The following is a 7,179-nucleotide window of genomic DNA, read 5'->3' on the forward strand; positions in this document are numbered from 1 at the left end:
GACAGTTTAAAAATTTCAGCTGCCAATGGAAAAAAAACCTTTCTCGTTTCACAAATAATTATCATAGAAAATCTCGGTTTAGTAGTACTTAATAAATCACGTTTAAAGGCCAGTAGTTTCACATTTGTACACAAAAAAATTGGCAATTTATGGCTCATTCAAACACCTTCTTATTATGATTTTAATCAAAATTGTTTCTTAACTGTGCCTTAACTAGCAGTAATTGTACATACATGTTATATCATCTTGTGAAAACACAGGTCTGGCTTGACAACATTTGGTAGGCTTTATTTTCCAAATGAATATAAAATTACTACATTTTGTTTACATATACTGACGCAAAATAAGGTTCACTAGATATTTTACTAAAGACACCCTTAGAATAACTAAGTGCTGTATCCAATAACCTTTAAACTGATATTTCCGACTGAGAAAATGTTGGCCCTAAGCGAGTCTTGATTTAGAACGTTTAAAATAAGGAGGCAAAGGTGTAGTGGGTCATTTCTCGTCACAGTTAAATAGTTTTCAAAGAAATACAATCATCGTTTATGCTGCTGCTTTTTATCACTCGGAACTTATTAAAATTGCTCAAACCTAAGAAAGGGTTCGTGACGTAATTTTTTTTTCAGTAATATGAAAGACACGATGTAAATTAATTCATTAGAACTTTTCGTAGTTTTAGATTGTAACCTGCTTGTTCATTATTTGTAATAAATGATTATACAATTTTATTGTCCGATGTAGTTTTAGTTACTTGCAAATGTCCGTTGTTATGCAGTAAAAGTAGACTCTTTTCGATTTTTATTGCATTTGGTCCTTATTCTGAATACTTTAATCATTAAACGGTATTTTATTGCTGGTAATTACTCTCAAATATTGCGGTTTGAATAACAATGATTTTAGTGTTAGTTATTTCAGTTGTACTTGTATTTTGTTACGAGAGTTGAGATGAATTGTGTAGCGTAAGTCACCGACAAGAGACACTTTGCCTCCTTAGCCGGACTTCCTGGAACTGTTTAGATTATTTTTAGTTGCGTTTTACAAGTGGCATAGTTGAAACCGTGTTAGTCACATCTTTCAACGCAATAGTATGTTGTAGACATAATTATAGTTATGCTGATCAAAAGTTGTTTTCTTCTGGTACCAACTCAGTGTGAGGCAAAAGTCTTGTTTTGAACTGTTTCGGAAACCGCACCATTGAATAGTTACGGCCAAATTGGTTTTTGAGAAGTAGCAATAGGTTGTTTATGCTTTGTCAGCAAGGGTTTCCTTATCACTGTGATTAGTTTTTACTTTCAGTTATCTCGCTTCCAGAACTTGACTGGAAATGACTTGCTTATTCGTTTTTGGTAATTTTTGGTGCAATTCCGCCGTGATTCAGGTTGAATTTGTACCAGTTGAATTTCACCCTTAATGACTTTTTAATCTATTAGCAATTACTGTGCGGAAACACCTAATGTACCAGATCTGTTGTACTAACACGTACTTAACTTTTAATTAAAGTTACGAGGCTGTAAGCACGTAGCAAGATAATTTGTGCAAAAAGGCGGAACCAAGATTTGGACAAGAAGGTTGCATTGGGTTCTATTTTAAGTCTCCGTTGTAAAGTGTGGTTATGCGATTTCATTTAATGTTTGATTTCTCTTGTATTTAGCCAAGAATGTTAACGTTCATTGGTAAAAGATGGAAATGTTCCTTGTAATTTTTATATTGATTTCCTCGCTTTGATTTGCCCAGATCGTTTGGCAATGACATTGAGAATTGAAGAAAAAAATCATTTTGGTCACTGAGAGTTACTCGAAGAAAAATATGTAAATTGTTTTAGTGCGCAAGCGTACTTTCGCTAAGAACTACTGCGCAAGTCATTACGTTAGCTTTAATTTACGATTGAGGAGATTTTGACAGCTGATTGACAGCTCCCGCCAAATCCCGCCTTGATAATATAAAAGTGATGAGATTAATCTGTCCTTGGCCTTTACAACTTAATCTTGGCAGAGTAAGGTCTTCCAGTGTTATCAATAAATTAACCAAAAGGGCAGAAGACGTTGTTGTACTCCTTCAAGCGTAAGTGCGTATCCGGGCTACAGTACAACACTGTTCAGCCTAATTCAATAACCTTTTTCCTCCACTTAACACAGTTGTATTTTTGCGCAGCTTATAACTACGCCAGAAAAGCGATCTTAGCAAGGGAAGTTGGAATTCAAAAAGAAAATTGGGGGTAACCACGCATTTTCAGAAATTATTAAGCAACAAAAATTTCAAAAAGCGTTAAATACGTGGTTACCCTCTATTTTCTTTGTGGATTTCAAAACCACTAGTCCATTTGTTTAAGAACGGTGCCTACTAACACAGAGGTATTATTGTGTGGTTTAAGAATATGTGGGAAAAGCAGATATTAACAAGGGCTATTGGGATCCAAACAGAAAATTGGTGGTAACCAAGCATTTTAAATCTAATATCTTTCAAATTGAAGATTACTTATCTCTGAAAAATGCATGGTTCTCTCTCCGCCGGCGGAGACAAGCGACAACCGGCGCAAATGCGTCTGCTTTAGCAAGCTAAATACGCTTGGGTTTAAATTGAAACACTCTCTCTTTACCACTCAGGGTTGAAATCAACTACAGTCGGATTCTGCCTTGTGCCTGGCTGTTTAAGACGAATTTGTCCTGAATGCTTGGTTTCTCAGAAAATGACGTTGTTCATAAATTTCTTGTCACAGTGGGCTGAGCACCCAAAAGGTTGACTCGGCATTGGCGAATCAAGAACATCTTTTAAGGAGGTGGGGGGGGGGGGGGGGGGGGAAGGGAGCGGCTTATGATTAACAAAAAAATGAAGATCTGGAAGCTTGGTTTCTCAGCAAATTACACTTATGATGAGGGGGCAATTTTGGTGAATTTTCTATCAAAGTGGGTGTCCAAAATATCGTTTTGGCATTGGCAGATCAAGACTAACAGGTAAGGTGCCCTCCGTTGATATCTCACTACAGAGGACTCCATGCATGGGATCAGTAGTACATTCAGACTCCAGTAATCTTGTCACGCCCAAATACCTTATCAGCTCTGCTGATAAACCAAACATTCGTTTCCACTCCCCACGGACCCAGCACTACAGTTTCTTCAGAAACTAATACCCTTATCTATCCCGTATATATTGCGTGAACGGGAGTGAAGCAAACTGGATGGGAAAAAAGAAGTCCCCGTTTTCAGACTGAGATTAAAAAGCTTCACTTTCATACAGAAATTAGGTTAATTGATATTTACTACTAAAATTATTTAGCGATAACAATCAATAGTCGTCATGACATGATCGGTCATCTTAAGCAGTTCAAGGCCTGGGGTTGAAGGGTGTTCAGAAAATATGAATGATCCTCTACTGATCTTCGGTTTGTCAGCTTAGAACAGGATGAAATTTTCCCTGAATACAAAACACGATGTTTTCCTTTGCCCTAACGCATAAGTTTCACGTGATCAAAAAATTTGTAAATAGGGAATACGGCAGCGAATTTTCTTTATATAGACAAATAAATAAGCGTTTCCGATGTAGATTTAAAATATTGAACATTCTACTTTTGGAATGACTTTCCTCAAGCTTTTAAATTGGAGTGATAAAAAATGAAACGGTGGATTTTGGATGGAGAAATGACCTTCGTCCTGACATTTTTTTTAGATCACTCCAAACGTTAAGGGCTAGAGATATTTAATCTTTATTAGAAAAGCGTTTTTGTTTAATGTTTTCCGGCTCTTAAAACCGTCGCCTACCCGTCAAATCTTTGCATGCCACGTGGTATCTCGCACGGCTTATTGTGTTTAGAAACGTCAACGATGATAAGAACTTTCTATCTGCCAAATTTTAATTCATTGTCGTAAACCATTTTTCCTCTTTAAAAGCTCTTAACTCGGGCCTAAATTACTTGAGTATGTCAGGTAAACGGGGGCAAGTTGTGTCGCATCAGTCAGAATAAACACTTGGACCTGATTTGCGGCAGAACATGATCTTCTATAGCAAGTGGTCTGAATAGTCAAGGAGTACCAACTTGTTAGCACGACGAATAAAGAAACTGGGATATCAAGAAATCATGTGCAAAAGGTGAAAAATAAATTGCTTGCCCATCTGAAAAAAAGGTGGCTTGTCAGCCTTCATATATACTCAGCTGAAGATGAGTGTTCACGCCTTCATAGAGCGCGCGAGGATAACATTCTATGAAAGTTCAGGAGAGAATTCTGACACGACACCGAAATAAAAAATTCACATCTGTGGTTATTCTGCTCAAGAGCATTCTGGGAGCATTTGTGACCGAAAGTTAAGGCTTTGAAAGACAGAAAGAGAATTATTTTAAAAACGATTGATTGCTTAATACCATTCAAAAGACGGTTACAAAACCTTTTTAAATATACAAGAAAAAAGGGGGACTGCAGGTCCCTTCCCCCCCCCCCCCCCCCTCCTCCCTGTTGGTCTTTAGTATCCTTGAAATACTTACGACTGAAATAAATCAGTGGTAACAGGGATAAAGTTTATTCACTACTAAACCGACAGTCCTACCTCTCAGTACTGCGAACAAGACGATCTTTGCCACAATCCCCAACGATAGAGCTGAATTTGGTGTTTCCGCCCGAGCTGGAATTATTTGGAGGCAGGACATGGCAAAGTCCCTTATGATGGTGTAGGTGGTTCGGGAAAGAGTATGGCACTAGCCAGATGAAAACGTCAAGAGGCTAAAGGACTACTATTCAAGATACAAGTGATGGCTGCCATAACCAGTGTGCAAGTCTATACATGACTGAGCAACTTCGTGCTACTTCGGTCGACATCCTTCTGAAGAAATATCGACAAGAATCAGCAACGGCTGCAGACAGCTGTGGGTGGATGAAATTCACAGTTCGTGAACACGATCTCATTAAACTCACAACTCTCAGTAGACTCAGTGCCTCAAGTCGTCTTGTTATGCACCGAAAGAGTGACCGACGAGCGTTTGACTGGACTCCCACAAAAACGGACTATGATAAAGATTATTATTATTTATGAAATTGACTCAAAGAAGTGTCATTGAACGCCACCAACGATTTGGCAACTTTTTGTAAGATTTTATTTACGAGAGAGGACACAGAAAGTATACCTAAAACGATGATTTAAAGTTTTGAGCAAAAAAGTCCTACCTTTTCCCGTGTGAAAAACTGATGATATTTCTCGGTGTTGTTTTCGTGAGGGGCAAACACTGAAAATTCCTTGGTGAAAGTAACTCCACCTTGACCTGAGGAACCGGAAGTCGGGTCCAGACTATTCCGCGCGCTATCATGCCTGTTTTCAGGTCGAGTCGTCTTTGCTAAGGCCCCGTGTGATGATTCATTCGAACTTGAAGACCTTGAAGAATCATTTGATGACTTGACAATATCGGGTAAGTCTTATTTTAACACACGTGTCCTCGACCATTCCTACTGAAGTATTACTAATTCTAAACCATTTGCCAGTCCAGTTAACGTTTACAAAGTTGACAACAAAATGCTACCAAAATCGAGCGCTTCCAAGGCTTAAGAAGTCAGAAAAAATGACGATGGCAAGAAAAAGACAAAATTATCGAGAAATCAGTACAAAAGGCGCTTCTCTTCTTTTCTTTCTCCTTCCCGTGGTGACTAGCGCTTCGTCACCAAGCTCTCGCGTTTCGCGCTCGCCTTTGACCAAAATGCGAAACGAAGCGCCTGAGGAGGAGGCTGTCACTTCCATATTTGGAAACGAAAACGAAACAAAACTCTTCTTCAGCAAGCATTCCGTGAAGCAGAAAGCGAGGAAGGTATTATTCGGTTTCAGTTCTGCTTTCTCGCGTAAAGACATAATTTAACTCGAACTTTCGCTTATTGTTATTGCAGTCGGGTGTAGAACCTTTTCACCGGCTAAGATTGTCAATACTGTAGCGAGTGAATCAACCAACTGGAGCTAAGCTGTGGGTACACTACGTTCTTGGATTTGAAAAGCTGATTGTTTGGCGAATTTGTCGAAGGTAAGCGCACGACAAAGTTGATTACGGTGCATTGCATCGATTGTAGAAGCTAGAACTGAGGAAATTGTCTTCGTTAGATATCTGATTGGGTAGTCATCTGATCAAAATGTAAAGGTAAATGTATAATTCACTTCACGGTAATTGTGTTCTGTCCTTCATTTTGCATAATTTCCCGTATAATGGTAAGGAGGTGTCGTAAGGGATTTTCATTGTATTAGTCTCTGTGAAAGGATAAAAGGTTACAAAAAATTGTATCTGATCATGTGGGCAAACACATAAGCATCTTTGGTTTTTCAATAGAGTTGATAACTAAAGGTAAATTGGCCACCGTTAAGAGATTGGAGTGTTGACGTTTTAAGCCCTATCCCTTCGTCAGAGCGAATACAGGGCTAACTAAGGAAGGGCTAACGCCCGAAACATCAGCACTCAAATCTCTTTACGATGGCCAATTTACCTTTAGTTATTAACTCTGTTGAAAAACCAAACTTTTTCTGACTCCCAAACGACGCAGCACCGCAGTTTCCGTTAGAAACTAAATTCCTTATCCATTTCAGTGTTATAAACATCTTGTTACTCTGTTGCTGGCTAATTCTGACGTCATAGCGTTACCACGGCAACAGGACAATAAAGTTCCTCTAAATGCCACGCAGTTTTTTTCGTTGTATCTCAAAAACTAATTAGGTAACCTACCGTTTTTATTGCTTTGTCAAAAAAGCACCCAAAGTTCTTTAACTCCTCTGATAAAATGACAAAACGTTATCCAGTAGATCTTGTGTTATGATTATCAAAAAAGGCATTTTTTCGCTGGAAACTTTCTCCCAAACGTTTCTATTTGAAGTTGCATAATGAATGCTGAAAGCATGCAATAAATCAATGGATGTCAGCGCGTAAAATTTAGAGATAAAAACAAAGGTTTCCAGCACCTTTTATTTCCGACTCACGTGATTTTACGGTGTTCTAGTCTGCGCGCGCGACTTTTGATAGAAATTTTGATTTATGTGACTGAGCTGAATTGATTTCCTGAACTTTACTTGCATGTCAACTTTTTAGCTGTAGGTGTATCCATGTAAAACTATGTCCTCTTTTGAGGTAGTTGGATTGAGTGAGTGAAATTTTCCAGATGGAAACTTGAAGATTGGGAGGTATTTTTTGAGCTGCTTTGCAGTCAAAACAAAAATATCATTACC

The 7,179-nt window shown here is 38.4% G+C and overlaps 1 protein-coding gene across 1 annotated transcript in view; it reads left to right on the forward strand.

Annotated features, from left to right (window-relative positions):
- Window positions 1-5,313: 5,313 nt before the first annotated feature.
- The window catches only part of LOC146449941 (uncharacterized), a 31,021-nt gene continuing 29,155 nt past the window's right edge, over window positions 5,314-7,179 (forward strand). Inside the window, exons 1-2 of the mRNA XM_085100980.1 lie at window positions 5,314-5,392; window positions 5,862-5,992. The gene's annotated coding sequence lies outside the window, so the exon portion shown is untranslated. The remainder of the gene's footprint in view (window positions 5,393-5,861; window positions 5,993-7,179) is intronic.

The sequence above is a fragment of the Pavona decussata genome, unplaced genomic scaffold (assembly GCF_977016875.1).
Source record: "Pavona decussata unplaced genomic scaffold, jaPavDecu1.1 SCAFFOLD_549, whole genome shotgun sequence".
Taxonomy (NCBI): domain Eukaryota; kingdom Metazoa; phylum Cnidaria; class Anthozoa; order Scleractinia; family Agariciidae; genus Pavona; species Pavona decussata.